Source organism: Crocodylus porosus, unplaced genomic scaffold, assembly GCF_001723895.1.
Source record: "Crocodylus porosus isolate Cpor-Errol unplaced genomic scaffold, CroPor_comp1, whole genome shotgun sequence".
Lineage (NCBI taxonomy): Eukaryota > Metazoa > Chordata > Crocodylia > Crocodylidae > Crocodylus > Crocodylus porosus.
Window position 1 is genome coordinate 119852520 of NW_017728906.1, and position 27063 is coordinate 119879582.

Sequence of the window (27063 nt, forward strand, 5' to 3'; positions counted from 1 at the left end):
AGGTAGGAGTGTCAGAGAAAGCATGGTACCAACATCTGGTATACCTCTCAGATTGCTGAGATCCTGGTTTTATCTGATTTTCAAAAGTCTCCAATTTGTAGATTTAAAAAAGTAACCCCAAATCCACATTTTCTTCTGTGATTAAATGAAACACCACATATATATAGATATAGTGGCATTTATTTTTAATCATGGAAAAATATGGGTTTGGGGTTACTTCTTTTAATCCAAAAATTGGGGATTTTTTTTTTTTTTTAAGCAGAGAAAACCAGAATCCATGGTTATAACACACCCCTTAGCAACAGTGTATTGTCACCATAACGTTATTCCACTTAAAGGGTATGCTACATATTTACGAGAAATTTTCTTTATCCTTCAACTATGAGGGAACACGCTGTATATAATACATTCATCGCCCCCATATTATGCAGCAAAAATGTATTTACAACCTTAGCAACTGAATGTGGGACAGTAGGCTAAATCATGTCTACCAAGGGGCCCACTGTTGTTTTAAATCCATTTCTCTGAGCTCTATACCTTTTGGTTGCGGGTAGGGGAAAGTGGATGATTCATACTAATGTACCTTGTTTTGAAACAGTTGGTTATGTGTCATTATATTTTGTTTGTCCCCAGAGGTTCCCCAAGAATAATGATCACAGGTATTTTGCTCACTGGAAATGTATTTGGTGAACAGGAAAATGTAACCCAGAGACCCAGTTAGAGAAACTGGTTTGTGGAATCCCTCTGCAAACAGAAGTGGAGATGGGGCTCATCAGGGAATTTGAGAAAGACCTCAAAAGAGATAGCCTACTGCATGGCGTGTGACAAAGGATACTCAGAAAAAAAAAATCATCTAGGTGCAGTTGTTTTCTAATATAAATTGAAAATGGGACTGTTCATAACACAGCTTTATTAGATGTATGCAATTTAAAAGCAAAGTCCCAGATGTAGTATTTCACTGAATGCTCAAATATAACCAGAGGCTGCCTATTCTCTATCTGTTGTATAAATAAATTACTACATACACTTGTTTTTAAAGAAAACTGAAAATATATTTTGTTAAAAATAGGGAAGGGGGGGGATAACAAAAATTTCCCCCAGAAGTAAATGAGACCAATTCTCCCATGTGCTAGTAGGGGAAAACTGTGCCATAAGAAAGTATGGAAAGGGAGAGGTATAAATCAAGAAGACAGTTCCATGTCCTGATTTGAAGACCAATCCTTGTCCCAGTCTTACAAGTTCTGGAAGGAAGCTCTAAGAGTATAGACACATTTACAGTTACACTGATTTAAATGTGGTCTAAACCTGAAACCTATTAAAGCAGTTTGAAGTTACCTGGAAGAGTTGAAAACTATCTGGAAAATTAGGTACTCCTTTGAACTACTGTACCAGTAGTGTTCTATAACTCAAGTCTGGGTTAGTCTTTCTGGCATCCCTGATTGCATCCAGATACCCAGCCTCCTCTCCCCACCCCAACACTGTCTCCACTGCTGCAGCTGGCCAGTCTACTGACCATTTTTTTTGTACATTCTGTTGGCACCTTTTTAAGAATGAGCTGCCTAAGACTGTTTGATAAAATCTTTATTTTTAACAACCTCACAGGGCCTTCATCATGCTCCCCTGCCTCCTGCAAACTCAAAAATATGGGTACAATCACTTCTCCCTCTCCCCGCACAGTCACTCCAGGACAACTAAGCACATTGAATAATGTGGTCAAATGCAAGCTATAGAACTTCACTGAGCTCTTGTTTAGGAAAGCAGAAAAGAGAAAATTCCTCCAGTCACATGTCAACCATGCACTAGGACCAGAAAAACATGAATTCAGGCACTTTCCCCAGTCACCAAATGTGAGGCATGTTGAACTATATGGTTAGTCTTTGGTGTTGGAGCCCTAGAAGATGTGCTGGGGTTATGCGTAGGCAGGGCTTGTGGGTGGACGTGCACCCCCTGGGCGTGGTGGTGTACCCCCTACAAAAAGGCACCACTGACACTGTCGGCAGTGCCTGAAGGTGGTCATCACTTGCCCCCCCCGGCCCCCAACACTGTTGGCAGCATCTGTGGGTGGTTCCCAATTGCCACTGGCTGCTTCTGAGACCACCGGTGGCATCTGTGGATTGTTGCCGACCTCTGATCAGCACTCGCCACCCCCTCCCACTGCTGACAGTGCTGTCAGCATCTGTGGGAGCTCCTGCTTACCACCACTGTGCTCCCACCACCACTGTTCCCTCCCAGCCACTGGGTGCAAGCATCATTCATGATGATGTGAATGCTCTAGAGTGCACATTTTTCTCATATTCTACCTGGAATGTTTAGACATCATACTTATGGACACCTCTGACCCATTACTATTGAAAACTGTTCCAAAACAGTGATTTTTGGAAACTATTAAGTGTAGCAACACTCTTAGGTCAGAGATTCAGAGTTTCATCCCTGAAGGGCCATTTCAAAAGGGTAACCCTGGGAAGCAAGCCACTCTTTGAGAATCCTGGAACAAATCAAAAGTGTTACTGGGCCACAGGCAGGGCTAGCCCACAATTTTTTTGGCCCTCTGTAAGATATAGTTTCAGAGGCCCTTGATGCATTAGCAGGAATGACCGTAGCAGGGTGAGGAGCCCAGGGCATTTAAATCAGCCTGTGCAGGGCTCTCTTTCCCCTCCCATGGCACACTTATGTTGGTAATTGAACATCCTGGGACATGGGACATGGGGAGAGGGGTGGCAGCTGGAATTTCCAGCCAGAACAAACATCCAACCAGCCAGGCAGGTGGGCGGGCTACACTGCAAATGTGGCAGCCACTGCTGAATGCAGGAGGAGCCATGGCCTCTCTGCCCAGTTCTGCAGAGCCCCTTGGCTGCAGGGCTGCCTGCAGCCACAGGTTCTGCAAGATAGGACAGGCCCACCCTGGCCACAAGATGCATCAAAATGTCACTAGGATCAACAGCTCACTAGGATGCAAAGAAGTGAATTGTGGCTCATGAAAACTTACACAGCTCTGCTTCAGTTGGTTTTTAAGGTGACTCTCTCTCCTGTGATTTTTAGATGCATTATGGTTCTTTAAACCATTTGAGTGGTTTAAAGTAGTCATAATGAGACTTAGGAATCTGATACAAAATTTCCCCAAGGTTTTTCCATTCCTAAAGTGGTCAGGCTATTTGAATTTTATATATTCCAGATTCTAAAAAAATCTCCAGAAACTAAATGGAATAAGTTCACATTTTGTGTGTGTGTGTTTGTAATTTAATCTCAGAATCTTTTTGCACGTTTGTGTAAAACAGTATGTATAAACATGACAGTTTTCCAAGCACTGAAGTTTTGTTCACAGGTCTTTCAAAATGTTCTTTTAAAAGGTTTTCTTTGCATCTCACCTCATGTAATGAGAAATTTATAATTTCTTGAAGATACAGTCTTAATCTGGGGAAGAGAGAGACAAACAGGCTTTGCCATTTACTTGTCTGAGAAACTGAAATTGTCTCCCGATAAAACTGTATATATTTCTGCTGCTGATTAACAAGCACAGAATGGTGTTCTTTAGTAATTTTTATCTAGACATACAGTGCTAGTTTGACATTTTAAGATACCAACATATGCAGTGGGACCACTCTGGAGTGCACATTTTTCTCATATTAATAATATTGATTCTAATCTTTATAAAAAATGCACAAAGGGCAGACTAATTATATCAAAACAAAACATGATTTTTTCTCAGGCTAGTGCCTGCAGTTTTGCTTTATAGTTACATCTTTTTAAATATATATATGGTGACTTGTTTCGCTGATTTCCAGCCATGATCAAAATCTTTATTGCATTTCATTAAAATCTCAATGAAATGCATGCATTTCCATTAATTAGGCAAATGTATGATAATGTTAATGCTTTATAAACATTTCTAGTTAGATTATATTTTTCTTAAGATACCTACTTTATACACACAGACAAAATGCATTATGAAATAGCTTACCATTTTTCTAACTACAAAATAAAGCAATCATGGTATTCCGAATTACAGGTTTGCGTTAGCATTTCTAGCATTTATCTACTTTAAATCAGAGATTTGGTTTTACTTTTGATTTTTGGCAGTGTGAGGGGAGCAGCTGCCAGGAAAAAAAATCCATTAAAAGGAGCATTTTTCCCCCTCTCTTTTAAATGACAGAATCACAAATCACAAATACTTTTTGCCAAGTTTAACATCATGCCTGATAGTAAGATGTCAAGGTATGTTTGACCTTAACTATTTTGTCTATATTCTTGTATTTGTTTATTACACTAAACAATTTTGTCCAAGGCAATTTAGAGATACTATTAGTATCAAGTTAATACTATGGAAGCCTTATGAATAGCACACTATTATAAGAAAAAAAACATTTTTAGATGTAAGACCTAATCTCCTGGGAAGTTATGACTTACTCCTGGGAAATGCTTAGCATCTTCACCTATCCTTGAAGACAATTGATGCTTTAAGTGCTCACCATCTCTCCAGATCATAACCATGAACATCTGGCAATCTTCTATATCTGAAAAAGGAATGTTAACTCCCTTAGTTTTGTTTGCAAATGCTATCATCTATTAATAGATGACTCACCCAAGTATAGCATTAAAGTCAGCGGTCAGTGCAATGTGCCCAGCATTGCTCCTGTTGAAATCAGTGGCAAAACTCAGATAGACTTTATTGGTCCAGGTACATACTAAAAATAACTGTTCAAGGAAGAATGTCACCTGAGTCATATGGATTAAGCATGATTTGCAGCAAATGACAAAATTACAATTATTTTTGAAGTTTTGAAGTAGGGGTGAAGACCAATTCCTCGGTAGAAAAAAAAGTACCTATACTGAGAGCCCACTGGTAAATGTTCCATATGTACCTTATTATCTACAGATATTCATCAGCAGCATAGTGCAACTGAACAAGTTGAGTCAGTACTGACAGAGGAGTTCATTGAATATCACTTTCTGCTATTAAAAAGATGTAAGAACCGTCACATTAACAATTCTTAATATATTGTTGTAAATATAAGGTACATAGTAATAACACATTTTACTTTGTGATAAATTATATTTTCCCCCTGTCTGGTCTTATTTTCTTATTTTATTTATGTATGTAATTAGCACCAATAAGAAGATATCATTATGCTATCTATTTCTTTGAGGGCACTAAGACAGTTGCCTCTTTTTTAATTGTGCAGGTTATATGTCCTATGCTTTGAAAAATATAGGAATACTTTCTTCTTATTACTCATTTTAGTAATTTCTTTTAATGGTGCCACATAAGAGATTATTTTAGTTTTTCATATTTTCAATTGTTCTTTATTTGTTTTTGCCCTTCTCCTTGTGAATCCGGTGAGATTTCACTTTACATTTAAGGTCTTCTTGCAATGCAGAATTGTGCCATTGGCCTTCCCTTTACACATTCAAAGTAGCATACTTGTATCTGTTTACTTGGATTACTTTGTCAATCCACTGACTCTTATCATGTCCTCAGACAACCTGGGCTTGATCATCATTTTAGGATGGGCATTGTATTTCTGCTGCAGTTCCAATGGAAAGAGGAGAAGGCATTATCTTCCTGAAAAAATGAGAAGATATACTGAAGTGCATTTTTCTATTGTCTGAAGTTACAAAATGATTGAAATTCACTTTGACCCACTGCTGGCTCCACTGTGGTCACCCAGAAAGAAAATAAGACTAATTCTTACCATACTGTCTTATAAAATATTGGCAATTGCCATTATTTCCTAGTATCTGAAATTATACTAGGAATCCAAGATAGAAAAGAATCTTATTTCACATTATGTGCTTAAACATCATTTTTAATGGGGCGAGAGGTGTCATTTACACACAGTTTGCAATCGTACCCCACATACAGTATGGATGCACTAGAAGAGCAAAAATCTGAAAATCAACTGCTTTATGGTGTGCTGGCTAGGTAACTGGCTCCATAGCAGGACCTGAAGGGTACTGATTGACAGAACTGAGTCATCATGGCAGAAGGTGACCAGTGGCATCCCTCAGGGTTAAATACTTGGACCAGTGCTCTTCAACACATTCATCGATGCTTTGTATTCAGGTATTAAAAGTGAACTAGCAAAGTGTGCTGATGATACCAAACTATGAGGAAGTATGGCCACACTTGAAGACAGGCTAACAATATAGGCCAACCTTGACAACCAGACCTCAACCTGATGCCATTTAATACAGAGAAATGTAAAGTGTTCCATCTCAGAAGGTACAATCCACAACATTTACAGGCTCGGCAGTGCTATGCTTGCCAGCATAAAAGCTAAATGAAACCTGGGTGTTATGACTGACAACAAAACGAACATGAGCCACCAATGTGATGCCATAGCTGGCAGAGCTAATCAAACACTGGCATGCATCCACTAAGGCATCTCGAGTAAGGCCAAGGATGTCAGCCTCCCACTCTACTCATCCTTGGTGAGGCTGCAGCTGGGGTACTGCATCCAATTTTGGGTGGTTAAGAGAGTCCAAAGTAGGGCCATACACATGATTAGAAGCCTAGAGACCAGGTCACATGAAGAGAGGCTGAAAGATTTGGGACTGTTCAGCCTGGAGAAAAGCAAACTCAGAGGGTGGACTCAGAGGGTGGCAGCCTATACATATATCAGTAACATACATCAGGGTTTGGGTGCCCATCTATTCACTAAGGCCCCCCAGGGGAGCAAAAGAAATAATGGGCACAAACTGATTGAAGATCGCTTCAGGATAGACATAAGAAAAAACTTCATTACAAGTTGTGTGCCAAGAGTTTGGAATAGGCTCCCCCCAGAAGTGGTACAGTCATCCACCCTGGCAATCTTAAAAAAAGTCTTGATGCCCATCTTGCTGGGGTCATCTTCCTGCTCATGTACAGGGGGGCTGGACCTGATGATCTGTAAGGTCCCTTGTGACCCCTAACAACTATGAAACTATGAAACACCACTAATAGATATAGCTATATATACATAGTGATGTTTTATTTTAATTATGAGAAAATGTGGGTTTTAGGTTACTTTTTAATTCAAAAAATGGGGATTTTTTTTTTTAATCAGAGAAAACCAGGATCCCCGGTGATATCTTTGGAAGATCCCCCATAGCAAGGAAGGACAGAAGAATACACCACCAGCATCAAAGCCATGTTTATGCAGCATCAGCTCCATTGGACAGAACATGTTATGTCAATTAGCTCCTGAAACAGGTCCTATACTCTCAGTTTGCCAATGGTTACTATTCTAGAGGTGGGCAGAAGAGTTTCAAGGACACCTTGAAGGCCAGTCTGAAGAAATGTGATATCAACATCAACACCCATAAAACATGAGCATTGAATCAGCCCCAATGACACCATGGTGTACAAGGAGGCATAGACTATTTTGGACAAACTCACTTCATCATGGAGATGAACAGGTGAGAGAAACAAAGAGAAAAAGCTGTGACCCAGAACCCCCAGGATCTATTCCTTCCCCCTGCAGCTGCACACCATGTCTGCAGCTGAACATGCAAATCTCAGATTGCCCTCCTTAGTCATCTCTGGACTCACTGATGACTCCCCCATGTATTGGAAGTCTGTCATTCTTGTATTAAAGGACTGCCACCACCACCACCAAGTATATAAAATTGTATTAGTAAAATATGCACAATTAGATATTAGGGTTTCAGGAAATGTCGTACTAGTAGGTGAAACATTACAAGTTTCATTTGGCATCCTTTTTGAAAGTTTCTAAATAACAGGAAGTTTAAAACTAATCTTAGACAAAAGTCAGCAAATGAGTTCAGTGCCTCAAGGAAAAGTATATTTTTTATTTTAAATGCGTTATATTTTATTATTTTGTATCACTCTAAGAATTCATTTATTTATGTTCTGTACATTATCTGATGTTTTAATTGTATTTACGTATTGTTCCTATGAATAACTGATTCAAGCAATAGCCGATCAGAAATGTTTGTCAGAAGGTCTGAATTCCAATTATGTTGGAATTTTTTTTCTGCGGAAGCTTTTATGTGCTTGAACTTATACACTGGAAGAAGAAAAAAAACCTGTTAAAATAACAATAATCAGATTCTTCTTATGTCTAAGCAGCTCTGATATTATGGTTAGATCTGACAACCTAGGGAAACTAGGGTATAATGAGCTGAAGTGACATGTAGAAAGGCTAGTGCTGTACAACAAGCTCTTACACAAACAGCAAAAGAAACTACAGCAGACTTACACTTTTCTCTAATTAATGAGCTATGCACGCCTAATATGACTAGCCTTTCACATTTCCTTCCTGTTAGATTTCTATTGTGATATATGAGATGAAAATATATTACAGATCTTATTACTATTGTTTGCCTGTGGGAGAATTAAGTAATTACATACTTTTTCTGGCCAAACTTACCAAGGAAATAAAATAAAAGACATTTATTTGTAGCTCAAAAAAGTTCTATTCCAGTTTTATGAATCTATCTTGGTTGCTTTTTTCACCCCTCCTGCAACTTTTTCTTTAACAGAGATCAGAATCACAAAGGATTTTCATTCTTTATGTTCATGGTGGTTAGGGCAGTAGCATGACTTAATTCCTAGCTCAAGCACAGACTTTCTCTGTGAACTTCTGTAAGATATCTAAATATTAAGGAGGTAAAATGTGGTGTTTAATAATCACTCTTGATTATTCATAAAGTGAGATCCTGTTTATTAAGTGACAGTTTCCAAAATACTTTGAAAAAATAGTGTGGTTGCTACAGAGCTCCTCCCCTAGGTTTTTTTTCTGTGTATGTGTATTATAAAATATATAATATTTGTGTATATTTATAAAAACAAATGAACACAATTCCAGCACATACAATCAACTTACTAAGCAAGCTTACAATGTTTAATAGATCTTTAAGGTGCCTTACACTGTCACTTGGATTTGTAGGTCTCCCTTGAAATATCAGAACTACAGATGTCAGGAGGCTGTAAGACCATTTGTTTTGATACTGTTGTGGCTTTGGGACTCAGTTATCTTAATTTGGTGTGGTTGGCATTTTCTCAAGCAAAAAATGGAAAACTCTGTGGCTGTATTCAATCTGTCTTTTGCCACATTAGGAATTATCCAGTCCCCATTTTAGCTAGCCCCCTGAGCAACCAAGAGAAGGGAATCTCAGTGGAATGGAGCCATTTTGATGGTGCATGGTTCAGTGAGCTGGCTGTTCCTCTGAAAGGATGAAAACCCTAACTTTTAATCTTACCCCTTTCTTCCAATGGGAAAGACATTTCCCCACTGCCTCTGAGTTAGAACACTGTGCTAGGAACTCAAAGAGATACAATCCCTTTGGGTTAAGGGACCTAGAATCTGTACTTCTTGTGGAAGTACCATTAGTATTGGGCTAAACTTGGGATTGCAGTCACCAAGGTAAGCAAGTATGGAGCTATGTAGCTGGCTGGCCAGAGCCCACAATATTGGGCATGCTCAGTAGCCATGTACATATCCACCCTGGATGGAAAACAGGGTCAGAGATTGTTCCAAAATGACAAAATTGGCAGCCACACAGCGAAGTAAGTTCCTTTTGTAATTGATTTGCAAATCATACATTTGTAACTGCAAAATAATAAGTGAATGTATCTCATATTTTCAGGTGGTTGAAAATCTTAGGACTACTTGCTTGTTCATTGAGCCTGGTACAGAGCTGATGGCCTCACACTATTCTGTCATCTGTCATCTTGTTGTGTGAAACTTCCATTAATTGAATTCATCATTTGTTTAGCTTTAATGCAGCAACTATTTCATGAGATGGACAAAGCATCTAGTCATACTTTTCTACTCTTCCCTAGAGCTAAATGTTTTCTATGTATCTATGTTATTTATGTAAACATCCTTATTGTGTTTGCTAAATACATTTTACAAGAGTGACAGTCTTAGGAAATAGCATTACACAAAGTGGCTACCAGATAAGCAAAAATATGTGTTTTGTTTTTCTAGAAGTACTTGGCAGAACCCTTCTGATACAGCAGAGAACAATATTTGGCATGATGTGTCAAAATGTTAAAAATATCTCCTATTACAGGATGTAAGAAATGTCCCTTTAGAACTACCTGTTATTATTTTGAATCTGTACATAGGTGAGTTATACCATCCTTTATGCATAAAAATGAACGTGTGTACCCCCTCTGTTGGTTCTTTTCTTCACTCTGATTTCTGGAGCAATTAATGATGTATTCACCACTACTAGGGGTCAGGACACTAGCATTCTAGAACAACCATATATTTTAGTACAGCAAATTCAGAATAATCTCAAGTTAGCAATCTACATTAATCAAATTCTTAAACTAAAGCTGTACACCATAAAAGTTGCAGAGTCAGGAGATGGTTTAGAAAAATTCTGCTTCAATTCATCTATCAAGCAAATTCATCTTTTCCTACTGACTTGAATAAATAGCCTGTCTAAGTCTGTCAACTCTTCAGTAAGAGTAAGTGAATGTTTTAAGTATATAATCAAGGTAAGGCTTGGCAGTAGTTATCCATTTGTTATAATTCAGTTTTTCAGAAGAGTCTATGATGTCACTTGGAGACTCAGGAGGCAGTTGCAAAGTATGGGGTAGTGCCAGCTCTGACAATGACTATTTTTGCATTTCTTTCACCAGGGCAGCACCCCAGTCACTCCACCCCTGTTACACTGCTGATGTCACTTCCCCTGGTTGACTAGTGAATTGAAAATGAATGTTTGCATACATTTGCAAACTTATTAGATGTAAGAAAATAAGAAATAAAAAAAAATCATATTCTATCCCTTGCTTTAAATGTATTGAACCTGTACATGAAAACCTCATGTTAGTATTGTTCCAAAAAAACAATAATTCATCTTTAAAATACCTATAATAAAATTAATAGTGCAAGGTATTTACATCTCAGAATAATCATAGAAGCAGCCTACAAAAATGGGACAGCAAAAGAAAAGAAAAACAGAACTTCAAATCTACCAGTATCCAACAGTCCTCTAGATATAGAGGTGAAGTCATGACATCATCTATTTGAAACCTACATAAACACACCTCCTGCTGTTGGTGTCACTGGGCATAACCCTGGGTAACTCAGAGGGATGGAAGACCACGAGTGTCGAGGAAGTCCTTCTGCTCCAGGCTCAGAAGAGCCAACCCCCCCCTTGCCCAACCTTTGTAACCCTTTCTTTGGTGCCTGCAATCTCCTGTCCTTCTGGAAAGCAGGCGAGCTAAAACTGTCATCTGTGGAATGCAAGGGCACCGCTTGGAGAGAGAAAGGAGGAGGGAAAGGGGAGAAAGAGGCGGGCCAGCTGATGGAAAATCACTGACAGTGAAACTGACCGGGGTATAAAGATCCCGCTGTTGCAGGGTTAGGTGTGCAGGATTTGAGACCATACAGTCTCCCTGTGCCTTTTACTTGAGCTCAAATAAACTCTGTCTGCTTCTCCCCCAGTGTGTTTATTTGGCGCGATGCACATCGGGCAACGAACCCAATTGTTGCCTCCCTCAGGCACCTTGTGCCGGCAACACTGCTATGTTTGTGGCAGGAGGTGTGACGGTGGGACTCAGCACACCCTACTGCTGGTTCAAGAGGATCCCAGGATTACAATCCCAGGCTCCACCTGCACTAGCTTCTACTGCTGTGAGCCCTGCAGCTCATGAGGCTCCAGGCTGGGGCAGTAAGTGGAACACTGTCCCCACTAAGAGCCCCATCAGCTGAGAAGTTTCATGATGGGGTCAGCCCAGGTCCAATGATGTTTAATTACTAGCTTGATAAGACCAAGCCACAAAGTTATTCCACATGTTAGGTTTTCTTGTTTTATTCCTTGTTTTATTATTCCATTCATTGTTTGAACATGTATCTGGGTCACTTTAAGGTGCTATTAACTGGTTAATCATACCTTAAGTATGATGTGTAGATGGGGCCTAAATTTAACAAGGAAACAAGTGAAAAGACAGTCAAAATAACTATTGTTTAAAAACATGAATGAATAAACAAACAAAATTAACCATACTAACTCAGAATCCAAACTTTTATATTTTGTATTAAAACCATAACAACAAAAACCTTACTATTATTTCTTATGACATCCTAAGGTATTAGTATGTCATAGATAATTTTCTCTGTTGTTGTATGTATGCTTATGCTCTCTAAATGATATATTTCTCTTATTTAAGTTGTTGAAGGAAAGCTATTAGTCCAGCATCTAAAAAAAACTGTGTTCAAAGAATCACTCCAAAGTTCAAGGTAATAATATATGTGTGTGTGTGTGTGTGTGTGTGTGTGTGTGTGTGTGTACAGAATTATTGCTATCAATATCATTTCTGTTAAATCTTTTCTCATGGATTACTATATCTACTTGCATACCATGCATACTCCCCCTTCTCCCCCAAAATATCCACCCAATATTGGGGTGCATAACTTAAAAGCAGGCTGATTTCCACACTGAACTAGTGGTATGGAAATTCTGGAATGGCAGCTGGAGGCTGTGCTTCCCTCTGACATGCAGCAGGGAAAGAATTCAGTCTTCAGCATTACCCTCTACTTTCTGCTCAGTGATATATCAGACATTTAACCCTGGCAGCCAAAATCTGCTGCCAATTCAGCAATGCCTGTAACAAAGTTAAACTGAACAGTTTTAGCTGAGCAGTAAGAAAAGGGTGAATGATACTGGCACTGTCTTTGCTGAACCTGGACAGCATTCAGCTGTGATTCTGGACATATATATATTTTTTCCTCATTCTGCATTCCCCAAACGAGGTTGAAGTCTTACTTGGGGTTGTGTGGTATGTAAGATATATATCTATATCTCTATATATGTATTTACATATAGATATATGTATATACATAGAGCTATATAAATATATAGGGATATATCTAGCTATATCTCTATATGTGAATGTGTGAATTTGGGATTCTTTTTTTTTAACCAAAATTGGGGATTTTTTTTTTAATCAGAGAAAACTAGGGTTCCTGCAGATGCATAACAGTAATAATCATTGCTTTGCTTGCTTCTCAATGTAGAAAAAGGTTGGATTGGAGTCCTAGTATACTATACACCAAACTAAATATATATTTCATTTATATATAGATAGATAGATAATATATATATAGATATATAGATCTAGATATAGATATATGCACATCTATCTATCTATCTATCTTATCAGAATTTTAGTAAAATTAAAATTACTGAGTAGATCTCATTGGCTTAAATATTGCATTAATGAATCTGTATAGTTTTAAACAGTTCTTCATAAAATCATAAATGGGGACCTATTGCATTTACAGTGGAAGTGGGTTGTGCAGCACTCTTTTAATCTTTCAGGTTCCCCTTTGCACCCCCTGCCCCCCCGCCACTCATTCCTAATCAGCAGAGTTCCTGGTTTTCTCTGATTTAAAAAAAAATCCCCAATTTTTGTTTAAAATGTAACTTAAAATCCATGTTTTTCCATGATTAAAATGAAACACCAGTAATATATCGATATATATATATATAGTGGTATTCCACTTTAATCTTGGAAAAATGTGGATTTTTGGTTTACATTTTTAAACCAAAAATTGGTGTGGGGTGGGGCAGTTTATCAGAAAAAAACCCAAAAAACCATAATCCCTGCAGATCAGCAAGGAGGCAAAAACTACATTTTTAAATATGGCATCATTTTTTTCCCAGCCAGTCAGCAGCAAGCAGGAGGAATACTAGGGCCCCTCAGTCAATCAGGAATGGGGGGGATGTGGGGGAACCTGCAAAATTAAAGGAGCTGCTGTGCAGCCCACTTCTGCTATGAATTCAATAAGCTCCTAATCATAAAAAAGAAGAGGTGGAATGGACCTTCACAGGTTATCAAGTCCATCTCTCTCCCAGCAGAAGGGTCACACCCATGCAAATCATCCTGTACAAATCTATTGTCTAACATAAAATGACAGCAAAACCAAAGAAGTGGCATTGGTGAGACTGCAGCTGGACTACTATGTCAAGTTCTGGGTGCCATAATTTAACAAGGACATGGTAAAAACTTGAGAGAGTCCAGAAACAGGCCACCCGTATAATCAGAGACTTGTGCAGCAAACCATACAAGGAAAGGCTAAGGGGTCTAGGACTCTTCAGCCTGAAAAAAGAAGGCTGATAGGGGACTTGGTAACAGCATACCGCTACATCAGAGGTGTACATCAAAGGCTTGGTGAACAGCTAAGCTCCCTCCAGAGGTGAGGCAATTGTCTACCCTTGAAATCTTCAAAAAGAGACTGGATGGTCACTTTGCTGGGGTTACCTGACCCCAGGTGTGTTTCCTTTTTGATGCAGGGAGCTAGACCCGATGACCTTCCAAGGTCCCTTCCAGCCTTACAGTTTATGAATTTATGTATCTATGGTGGAGCTGGACCAGATTGCCTTGAGACTCATCTGCATATAAATTTTAGGAGGCTCCCAGGACTCACAAGAACAACACCTAGCTCCAGTCACAAGTTGGAGTGCTAATTACAACATGTATCCTTTGTTGGGAGGCATCTGGAGTACATATGCATACAGGAAAAATGTTAAGCTGTGGGATCACCAGGTTGCCATGGCTTGAAATGCTGTTGATTCTGCTGTGGTCCAGCCCAATGAACTATATGGTAAATCATACTTTTAGCTTTGGACTAATATCATGCATAATTTTTACTATATATAAGTAGGTACAAAAGTGCTGCTTAAAAGTGTGTCTATGGGTTACCTGTGTCAAAACTTACAGCAGTTTCAAAAAAGATACAATGTTTTAGTTCTGGATTAACTAAGTCTAAGGGTACCTGTAATAATTTCCCTATATACAAGTTACTACAGGTATATTCATTTCAAGGTTAGTGTTTTCAAATTTGTCCCTGACTTCCAGCTGCTCAGGGACAGTGGGGTCTAACAGTAAAGAGCCTAGAGGGGTGTAACTGTGATGGAAAGAAGCTGGAGGGGAGGACACGGGGGCTACCTGGCTCCCCAGATTTATTTTCCCTAGTGTAGCAGTGGGAGGGGGACAAATGCAAGGCAAAGCTCCAATAATTAGACACTGTATCTGGGTAATTATAATTTGTTAGTTTTCCAAATATAGAATCTATTAATTGGAGGGTATATTTGGTCAGATACAGTAATATTTCTATTGATGAAGCTGAAAACCGCATTTGCCTTGTGTTCAGCTTTATTCTACTGCATATTTATATTGAGTTTGTGAACCATTGAGTCTCCCAGATACTTCCCTATAATGCTGCCATCCTGCCAGCTGTCACATATTTTGCATTTATTTTTTTGAGTATTTTTCCCAAGGTGCAGCACCTTCTAATTGTCAACACTGAACTTCATCCTGTTAGCTCCAGGCCAGATTTCCAATCTGTCAAGATCCTTCTGAATTGCCCTTCTGTCCTCCAACGTGTTCCTAGTCCTTCCAAGTTTGATGTAATCTGCAAACTTGCTCAAGAAACTTTCAGTTCCAGCATCCAATTTCTTAATAAACAGCTGAACAGCACTGGTTCTAGGGCAGAACCTAGTACTAGTGAAAATCCTCTTAAAAACTCCTGCCATTCTGACAGGGGTCCATTTACAATTATGCTTTTTTGAGGCTATCAACCCTGTCTTCACCCTGTAGTACATTTGTCTAGATTCTGTACCTAGGAGGCCCATGAAGTGAAGTTCATAGGGCTGACTGTGAAAAGTGGTTTATAAACTGTTCCCTCTCAGGATCAGGCTTGAGATACTGGAGACAGAGTGTTTTTTTGGTGAGGAATGTGCCCCCACAGGTAGTTGGGTTTTGTTGTCTTTGATAGATTCTGGTGTGCAGTTTGTGGGGGTACTGGAGATAGTTGGCAGGTTTTATATTTTGAGATGTAAGAAGTTGGCTTCACTTCTTCTGATGAGGTTAGGTGCTTGTTTGAATTTACAAACCACTTTTCACAGCTGGGCCTATGAACTTCACTTCATCAGCCTTCCAGCTAGTAGGTACAGAAACTCATGGACTCAATATAGACAGTGGAATTCTGGCACACTACAACCTGCTGGACATCTGACTCCCCAGATACTTCTGCACTTTTACCTGCACTGCTACACCCCCTTTCCACCCCCCACCAACCCCAGCCTGTCCTTCACCCCTTGATGCCTACATTTCCATTTTCATGGTCTGGCTTTCTGGTCTGTATTGCATGCCAGGCCAGCCTCTGGCTTCTTTACTATTCCTCTGTGTTGGGCTGGCTGGCAGTGACCTGGCTCAGGGGTTTTGAAAGGGCAAAAGGTGATTGGAGGACTTGGGATTCCCTTTCCTCACCAATCAGGGCCCAGAGACTCACCCCCCATGTCCCCTGATTGGCCCCTTGGGTCACTTGGAGGGGGATAAAAGGAGCATGGGCTGACTCAAGAGAGACCAGAGAGGGACAACAAAGAAAGAGCTTCACAGAGCTGAGCCAGCAGGGTTGGAACAGTGCCCCAGAAGAGCCTGAAAGAGCAGGACCTGCAGGCAGCAGTGGCACCCTCAGCAGTGTGGCATGTGGCCAGCAGGAGAGGCTCCCCACTGGGCTCCAGGATTCCCTGGGAGAGGCTGCAGCCAGCAGGAGAGGCTCCCCTCCACTCCAGCAAGGATCTGAGCAGTGACCTGAGAGGTTCCCAGCTCAGCTTCTAGCTCCTCCAGTCAGAGGCCAGGCAGCTCGATGTGAGGCCAGGACTCTCGGAAGGTCAAGACCCCTAGAAGGTAGGAGTAGTATCACCAGTGGTGGCTCTGTACCAGCATTCCTGCCTACCTTGTGAAAGACCTGGGTTCAAGCCTTAGCTGGGGTGAAGGAACTAATAAGAAAAAAATCTTGCAATGGAAAGGGGCCATTGTGGTTTTTCTCCCCCTCCAGGTACCAAGGCCCTATATTTCCTTGTCATTTTGCATTCTGTGCCCTTTTTATAGTTCACCAACCCATATTGTTTGTTCTGCTGTTTGTGTTTTATATTTTGTTAACCATGTTTTTTTGTCAATGATTGTAAGTGTCTAACCTTTGTTGAATCCTGCCCCCGTGGCATTGTAGCTGTGCCCCCACATTGTTGTCACGGACCACGAGGCCAAGAAGATCATGATTGTGAATGTCACCATCCCCTTCAAGAACTGGCACCAAGCCTTCACCGACGCCCGGGTTCGCAAGCAGGAGAAGTATGCCTTGCTGGCCGACACCCTGAGGGGCCGCAGCTATGATGTGACGGTGGACACGCTCATCGTGGGGACACTCGGAGCCTGGGACCCCAGCAACGAGAGCGTTCTCCGTGCCTGCTGCATTTCCCAATGTTACGCCAAGCTGATGCACTGCCTCATGGTGTCCGACACCATCCGCTGGTCCCGCGACATCTACATGGAGCACATCACGGGCCACCACCACTACACCGACCCCTCCAGATGAGCCGCCACTGGACCAGACCCAGAGGGCACCACCGCCTGAACCGCCTCCCCACTTCACTTCACATCGAGCGGATTTCTCCGTCATGGACGACTCCGCCCCACCCAAAGAGGACCCCCACGATCAGACTTTATGGATGAGACACTTTCTCTGAGCCACTTCCTCCAACATTGCGGACCACTGTAACGGGTTTGTGTATATCTATCTCCTTTCTCTCTCAGTGTTGCGAACCCTGCCTCCTCTTCCCCGTTCCCACATCCCCCCACCCCGGGCTTAGTTGGCTAACATTGTATCGCTTGTAATGTAGTTGCATTCCCTTCCTCTCCCCCATCCCTCGATTGTTAGTCCCTTGCTTGGCCACTTTGTATTTCCATCTCAGCTTTGTCATCTTTTTTCTGGATTCCCCATCCAAAACATCCACTATACCCTCTGATTTTTGCCTATTATGTTCCCAGTATTAAAAGGTATAAGGTTAGGTCCCCAGTGGTGGTGTGGCTCTGCTCTATAGGGGGAGGAGAGTCCCTACACCTCCCACAGTGCTTGTGGACCTGCTTTGATCCCTTCAATTGGAGAGGGGGTACCTCTTGGAGTACTGCTTGGGTTACACTTCTATTCAGGACCAGCATGCACACAGACCAAACACAAGTGCTTTCTCAGCCTGACAAAGGGCTTTTCAACCTGAAAGCTTGCTAAGATGTATTTATCTAACTATTCAGTCAGTCTACTAAAATACACCAGATTGACCCAAAGGACCTTGGCTACCAGTGCCATGTCCTTAGACCAACACCTGTCTCTGGTCAGCTGGGGCTGGGAGGGAGAATTCTCTGGCAGCTGCTGAAGAAGAAGCTCCTGCACGGAAGGAAAGAAAGGCTCTGTGACAGTTTGGCTGCCTGAGATGCTAGTGCTACTGTGCTGCCTACTAACCTGTTGTTATTTAAAGTGATGGACAGACCTGAGGCTGTAGGGGAGGAGTAGACCTCATTGGAGCACACTATCATGTTGTGTAGATGCCCCAGTGCCAGTGAGGGCACACCTGAACACACACACATGCACACACACATAGAGTCACACAGTGAGGGTGCGCCTTAACACATACTCTGGAGAAAAAACTCTTGCAGGAGAAGAAAAAAGGGCTCTGTCACAGTTTGGCTGCCTGAAATGCTGCTGGTGCTACTGTGTTAGTGCTCACTAAGTTATTTAATACACCTTACTAATAAAAATGGTGGACCAGGATGAGTCTGCAGGGAAAAGGGAGGCCTCATTGTGGCATATCACCATGTCGTGTAGATGCCCCAGTGCCAGCGAGGGCACATCTAAACACACACACAATTTCACCCACCCATGTCATGAGTTTTGCCTGTCAGCAGCCTGACATGCAGGGTCCTAGAAGCCAGAGCCCCCTGCTCCTACTTCCTCAAAAGCTACATGGCCACAGCAGGCTTAGCGGGCCACAGTTTTCACCCCTCTGTTCCTTAACATAGACACAGTCAGTCATACAGTCACTCATGTCACAAGTTTTTCCTGTCAGCAGTCTAAGGTGCAGTTTCGTAGAACCCCCTGCATCTATCTCCTTGAAACATAGCAGGATTTGTGGATTCAGCAGGAGCTAGCATGTCTGCAGTTTTCACCCTGCTGTGGCTTAACACACACGTGACATGAGTTGTGCTTGTCAGCAGCCTGAGGTGCAGTTTCTCAGAAACATCTGCACCTATCTCCTTGAAACTTGGCAGGCTCCACGCCCTCAGAAGTGGTTACCAGCCCTGCAAGTTTCATCTAAATCAGTAAAACAAAGATAAAGTTATATGTATTTCGGTGATTCTCCAATATACTCTTTGGCCAAATCACCGAACCTGTATGAATCAGCGCCAAAACTTCTAAAGCCGATTTGACTGAATAAATTTGTAACAGCAATCCAAATCTCTGAATCAAATTGCTAACCTCCAAATCAGCTGAATCCAAATCAAATACTTCCCTATTTGCACAGGCCTACCAAGTAATCCAATTCATCCAAATTATTTTTGCATCTATACTCAGCCAGCTGATTGATCACACGTGCAATTTCAGTTTTCACTGATTTCTGGATTGTGACTGCATCTTCTCTTCTTACAGAGTATCAATGGATGATTTCTTCAAAGATTTTTATGTAGGTTAACACTTACATTTATTCTATTGTTCCTATTGCCATTTTTTTTCTAAAACTGTCAACAGGATTATTCATGTGTGCATGGATTATTAGATATTTTCATTAACTAGAATTTATTTTTAATGCAAACTATTTTTTATTTTTCTCTTATAAACCACAGGCACATTTTTGTTCTTTTTAAACAATAATGGATCTAAATATACTTATTTTCCTTAACTATGTATATGTATTAGGCTAGGTTCAAAATGTTATGTATCTTGAGGTTGCAAATTGTCTTTTTCTTTTATCTCTTTCTATTTGGGTTGTGAGCAGCAAATCATATGGGAATTTTTACCTGAATGAAGGCTATAGGATTAAGTAGAAAATTGTATAGGTGGGAAGAATGAAATGATCTTTTTAAAAAAACAAACAATTCCACTTATTAGTTAACAGGATTATTTATTTCAGTGTCAAAATGAAATTTAGGCACAAAACACTGACACAGCTCTCTCTTTTCTTACCCTGTGCCCTTAGAACAGGATTTGAGCATTTGTCATGTGAAGAGAACTTTGTAATATCTAAATGTAAATGATGGCATACAGGAGTACACTTTCTTACTTCAGCATTTTTTAAATTTTGTATTTTGATTTACTATCCCTCCAAGTTTGCCTCAAAGGTCTCTGGGATTGTAAACAGAACACTGAGATTGCAACAAATGAAAAAAGTAAATAGTCACAAAAAACCTTTTGGCTAAAAAGGTCAAACAAAGAAGTCTGTGTTCTTTATAGTTAAATTTCAATATTTCTTTGTCATGATAATAAAAACAAAACCTTTCATTCATGTAATAGCAAATTCATCAACAAATATAACTAGTAATAGGAAAACCTCAAAATGCTTGATTTCTCTGTTTAATTTCCCTGTAATGTAACACAATTATAGGTAATATCTATACTGCTGTCAGTACAACCTGTATAAGTAAACCTAACTTATCTTGAAGGTAACTAGCTCTGTTATTCATAGCAATGTAGCTGAAGCAACAGAGAGCAAAACCTGGTCTAGCCACCAAGATGTTTATTAAAGTCCCTTAGAACTGGATTTTAAGTGGCTGTCTCTTCCCCTATTGAGAGAAGTAGTCAAACTGTAACTGACTATAACAAAAGCAGAGTTCTTCTTGAAACTGAACTTATAATTGCCTAAGATGTTAGGCTTTGTTAGGAAGGCTGCTTGAGAGATTTCTATTTGTATATCAAGAAAAAAATCTTCATATTTCTTAATTCAAGTGCAGAGATTCTCCTGGGACTGATTTAACCCTGTTTTTTCCATATTATTTTTCTTCTGGAGTGACCATTTTTACTGTGGGAGAAAATCCTGAACATACACACACTCACAATTTCTCCTGGAAGAGCAGTGACTCTCCCACAAGAAACTGAATGCTTGTACATGACCGGCAAGTCACCAATGCATTACCCTTTGTTTTTCCAGATTTTCTTTACTTGCCAAAATGCAGTACTTTTGTGAAACTTACTGGGAAGGAGATAAAGGCAAGACAGGAAATTCTGTTTAAGAAAATTTATAGTGAAGACTCCATAAGGTATAAAACAGGGGTAACCAAAGTTACTCACCCTGGGAGCCCCATCCAATCCTCCACTGAAGTTCAAGAGTTAAAGAGAGGGGTGGTGGGCGGTGGGGAAAGTCGAGTAACCCAAAATGGAGATGACCGGCCCCACTCGCACATCCCCATCCCCTCGCTGGGCCCTGGTGGTAGGATCAGGCTCCTGCCACCACAGCACCAAGCCGTTCCAGCTTTCCCCATGGGGAGCACACCCCAGGGTGAGCAGCACAGCTACAGGCCCTGCCACAGCAGCCTGGCACCTGAGTTGGCAGTCCCAGAGGGAGAAGAGGAGGAAGGAGGGTGGGTTTGGGGTGCGCTTCCCTCAGGGAAAGCCAGAGTGGTGGGAGGTGCCAGGCTTCGCTGTCCCCTGGAACTGCCTTGGGAAGAAGTGGGCGGGGCTTTGGCCAATTTTTGGGCAGTCACAAGTACCATGCCAGTGAGCCGCATGTGGCTCAAGAGCTGTGGTTTGGCCACCTCTGGTATAAAAGATATTTTTCTTTGTAATATTAGAAATGTTCCAAATACTGTAGATGATTACTGTACAACTTCAGTTTTTAGAAATGTTCTTAATTACATACAAAACTACCTTTGTATATTTTTCTGCAACACACTGATGGTAGTAAGGATTAGTTGGATTAACCTTTTATTTTTTTAAGGAAATACTGGTTCAGAACATATATCTTCATTTTCTATTTCTTGCCCCTTTTAATGTATTTAACTCAGAGACAATTTAGTATCCACAGAAATTTAATATAAGAGGATTTAATGTGTTTTTTTCCTGAGAATCTATATTTAAAATGTTTCAATACTTTGTTGACCCTTGTAATGACTTGTAACTCCAGAGGTTGGAGAAGAATAAATTTGTGTTAAAGAAACATAATAGTTCATTTTCAGCTCTAATCCAGGAGCAGATGGCAAAAAATAATACATGCTCTTGAGTTTTAACAAGTATTTGGAAGGGAGGTGAGGGAGCGATATTCACAATTTTTGCTTTCTCCAGTACCAGACAACCCATTATTCCCCACCTCCCCTTTGGCTATGTAGAAAATATATCAAGTTAATTGGACAAAGACACACATCCTGCGAGCAAGCCAGCTGGTAAAACAAGAAACACTAATATCTACAGATCAAATTAAAAAGCTGTATGTACCATGTTCTCCTGAGTTCCCTTTCTGTAACATATCAAAAAAAGATATTTTTCAAATACTTTAAGAAACCAGTTGATTATGGTGGTATCTCATTTTTAGAAACTTACTTCATTGAGAAGAATTTAATGAGAAAAGATTTGTCTCTTTCAGATGTTAGCATTTTCCAGAGCTGTAAGCCTAACCCAATTCCTAAATAAAGTTGCATTGGAAAATCATTATGAAATTACTAATGTCAAATCTTAAAATTCTGGAAATAGTAAAAGGTTCTGCTGTGAGAAACTCAATGTGTCACACTGCAATCTTTAATAGCAAATATTATACTAGGCATATTACATCTCCAACTATTATAATGATTAATGGGGATTCTCTTCCATGGTGAAGTAGATATGAACACATTCCCTCTAAAACACTAAACTTCCTAGTATTTAGTATCTGCAACTTAATAAACATTGTATTCAGGTGGCGCACATACAAAAAAAACCACATTCAAATTCAAAAGAGTTTGCAATTCCACAAGTTTTTAATCCATGAGGGATAGATCTTCTTATTACTGGGAAGAATTGATGAATTGATGAAAAAGGAAACTAACTTTGTTTTAATTGTAGTTACTGGCCTTCAAACTGAAGACCTAACTCTTGGGCCCATCTGAAAAGAAGACCCAAGGGTATCATTTCTGTTCTTCCTTATCTCAGAGAGAGAGAAATCAGCACCAGGAATAAATGAAAGCAGCTTGTGTTTCCTCTGTCTCTTCTTTTTGGTAATAATATAGTAAAGGTGATTCTATTAATACAGAAGCAGGCCTTTTCCCTAATATAACTTGGAGTTAGTCTTCAAGTACCCATTTTTACAAAGGTTTTCTGGCCTATTTTCACTGCTCTATGGATACAACTGAAGTTATGGTAGCTCCTGATCAACAGGGATCCTGGTTTTCTCTAATAAAAAAAATCCCCAATTTTTAGTTTGAAAAAGTTCCCCTAAATCCACATTTTTCCATGATTAAAGTGAAGCACCACATATATAAATATTAGGCCTGTGCCAAGCAGCAAGTATTTGCTTTGGATTTGCATCTGGCTGATTTAGCGGGACAGTGATTCGATTCAGTGATTTGAATCACTGTCCAAATTTGATTCAACCAATTTGGATTTGGAGATTCAGTGTCAATTTGGAGATTTGGCCATAGACTACAGTGGGAAAACACTGAAATATCTATAACATTGTCATTTTTCTGTAGATTCAGATGAACAACAGTGATGGTAGATACTTCTGAGGACATGAAGCCTGCCAAGTTTCAAGGAGATAAATGCAGGGGTTTCTGTGAAAGTGTACCTCAAACTGTTGAAAGCAAAACTTGTATCACTTGTGTGTGTTAAGGTAGTGTGGGATGAATGCAGCAGGTATGGTAGCCCCTCATGTGGGCATGGCGCCTGCCAGGTTTCAGACAGAGCAGTGCAAGGGTTTCTGTGAAAGTGTACCTCAAGTTTCTGAAAACAAATTAAAAAAGCAAATAGGTGCAGAGTGAAGAGGGTGGCATTTACTCTGTCTGCACATGGAGCTTGAGGAACCCCAGCAGCAGGAGATTCACCTTCAGGAACACCAGCTGCTCCACCAAACCAGGATCCAAGGAGGTGTAGTGAGGTATCACAACATCACCAGAAATACTGAACACCCTATCACTTGGAACACTGGTCGGTGGACAGGACAGGTGCTCCCAGGCAACTGTGGCCAGATCCTGTTACACCTGACTGCAGGTTGCCCAATAGGCCAAGGGATCACAGTGCAGTGACTCTACATCCTTGGCAAGTTAAGTAGCCACTGAGGCCTCTGTGCTACCTGCCTGATGGTGGAGTCTTGTGCCTCTAGGCCCCAACATTGAAGCCATGCCCTTGGCCCACATTGGCAGTGGCTGTGCTGGAGGAGATTAGCTCATGGTTGGAGTGCTGGCACGGGACCACCAAGAACTGGGAGATGGTATCCTGCTCCATTTTGTTAAGGGGCCACTAATCAAAATCTCCCTGAGCAAGGCAACTGCATGGATGGCCTTCTGGTGCTCCACCCACCTTTCCAGCTTTAGGTATGTGGAGTTCCACTGAGTCTCCACATCCCACATGACTTTGTGCTGCAGGATGCTCAGCTCTTCCTGTTTGTTCAGCAGCATCTTGCTTGCTCCAGTGGAAGTAGTGCACCACATTCCTGCATTTTGTAATGAGCTGGCTGGTAGTGATAGTGTCATCACTGGGAGCCCTGCCCCTCTCCAAGGCATGCTGGTTATGAGGTGGATGTTCATAGGGTGGTTGTGTGCTATACAGCAATGCTAACAAAGTTGGCATCACATACCACCTTGACTATATTGGCCATGTTGTCGGTGACCATGAGCCCATGGGTGAGCTCACCTTGCCCAATGAGGCACCAGGCCATTCATGGCCACCATGGTCTCCCTTGCCATGTGGAACTCATCCATGACCTTGGCTTGAAGGAGGGCCCACCAACACCCTGACTGGTCACACCAGTGCCCTGTGTGGGAGAGGTAGGGCACTGGTGTGACCTGTCTGCTCCTGGTGTCTAAGGTGAAATGCAAGACTACCTTCAGACCTGTCCTGTGCAGCTCCTCCCTCAAGTACTCCCTGCATGCCTCATATAGGGAGGGCACCACTTTCCTGCTAAAGGTGGTACATGTGGGCACTTGGTACAATGGGGCCACGAGCACCATGAGTTGCCTGAACCCTGGACACTCAATGAAGGACAAGGGCTGGCTTCCCTGTGTCTCTCCAGTGCTCTGGGTGACCTTGCTTGCCTTCAGAAAGCACCCCACTTTGTCTGTGCCTTTCCCCCAGTGTTCCAGGGTAGCCTGTCTCTGCTTCTTGTGAATGGGGGCTTTGGAGTGAGAGGGGGACTTCTTTTTGGGCATGCTCTCACTAATTCCAGGCTGAGGAGGAACAAGGGCAAGGGAGTACTGCCTCCTGAGATGCAGCAGCACTGCTGTGGTGGTAAAGTGCCCCCTTACCTGACCCGGAGTGGAGGCGAGAGCAGCAGAAGTGAACGGAGCAGCAGCAGGGGCAGCAGCAGCTGATCCCCCTAAGGTAAGTGGGCCAGAGGGACCGACGCAGCTGAGCTGGATCTGGAGGAGAAGCCCCCCTGGATCCCTCTTAGCTGAGCCGGTAGGAAGCCGTGCTCCCGAGCCACGCGAACAAAGCGCACAAAAAGGTGCGGTCTGTAAGAGCGCGCCGGCATTTGCACCAGTGTTCGCGCTGGAGGGAGAGCAGGAGGGGCCCAGAGGCTGACTCATGTTAGCACGGGGCAGAGGGCCAGAACTCAGCTAGAAACTCCGTGACTCCTATGATGGTGTTGACATGGAGTGCTGCCAGGGCCACTGCCCGGGGGGCACAGCCTTCCCGGGGCTTGCCTGAGGCCTCCATCCAGACGGAGCCCACGGGGGGGCTGGTGTCCCCCAACCCCCGGCCTGCGGGAGCCGCCCAGCAAGGCCTGGGGGGGGCAGGGACTGGAGACCCCCCCACCTGTCCTGCAGGCACTTGCCTTAGGGCCCTGGAGGTGCAGGTGAGGAAGCTCCAGGAGGACGTTAGCAGGAGTCAGGGAGGCAGAGGAGGAAATTGACAGCTATTTTCTTTCCCTGCAGGGTTGTATGACCAAGGAGGATGCATCTCAAGATGAGCCCTCTACTGCTAAGTGGCAGACGGTCACCTCCCGTGCCAGGGCTGCTCAAGACATAGCAGCACCAGTTCCTCCAGTCCGGCTGCAGAACAGGTACAAAGTCCTAGCAGCCCAGGAGGAGGAGGAAGGAGAGGATGAAACCGGGGAGGAGGCAACTCCATGCTCACCGTGTCCCGTGCAAGCTGAAGGAGGCAAGAAGGCCAGGAGGAAGAAGTGTCTCGTGATCGTCATTGGTGACTCCATCCTGAGAGGTACGGAGGGCGCCATTTGTCACCGGGACCCCTTGGCACAAGAGGTATACTGCCTACCTGGAGCGAGGATTCAGGACGTGAAAGGGATGCTCCAAACCATAATCCAGCCCACCGATTATTACCCCATGGTCCTAGTCCATGTGGGCACTAACGATGCAGCCAGGAGGAGCCCTGATTGCCTGATGGAGGACTACCACGCCCTGGGGTGCATGCTGAAAGAGATGAGTGCACAGGTGGTTTTCTCTTCTATCCTGTCAGTGAGTGGACGAGGCAGACAGCATGAAACATGCATTGGGGAGACCAACTGGTGGCTGCAGGAATGGTGCTGCGAGGAGGGCTTTGGCTTCCTCAGCCATGACCGGCACATCACGACGAGAGACATGCTGGGATGGGATGGGCTCCACCTTTCCCCTAAAGGTAAGCGTGTGTTCTCTTCTAGGTTGGTGGACCTCCTCCAGCGGGTTTTAAACTAGGCTTGTCGGGGGAAGGGGAAGATGAGGACGGAGGAAACATCAGACTGCCAAACCAAACAGCACCCACAACTACAGGCCAGACCAACGAGCAAAGAGAATAAACAGGTAAGAGATAGGGGCCAGGGTAACACTGGGACATGGGGAGTCAGTACACACACCCACAGGAGGCCTCAAATGCCTCTACACAAACACTCATAGTATGGGTAACAAGCAGAAGGAACTTACCCTCCTGTTGGCTGACAGCAGCCTGGACATAGTGGGGATTACAGAAACATGGTGGGATGCAATGCATGATTGGGTGGTGAATGTCAAGGGGTATAGGCTGTACAAGAGGGACAGGATAGGAAAGAGAGGTGAGGGCGTGGCACTCTATATTAAGGAGAAATACACATCCTCGTCAATTAGAAAGGAGTCAGGGGAGGGGCACTCTGAAGTGCTTTGGGTTAGAGTACAAG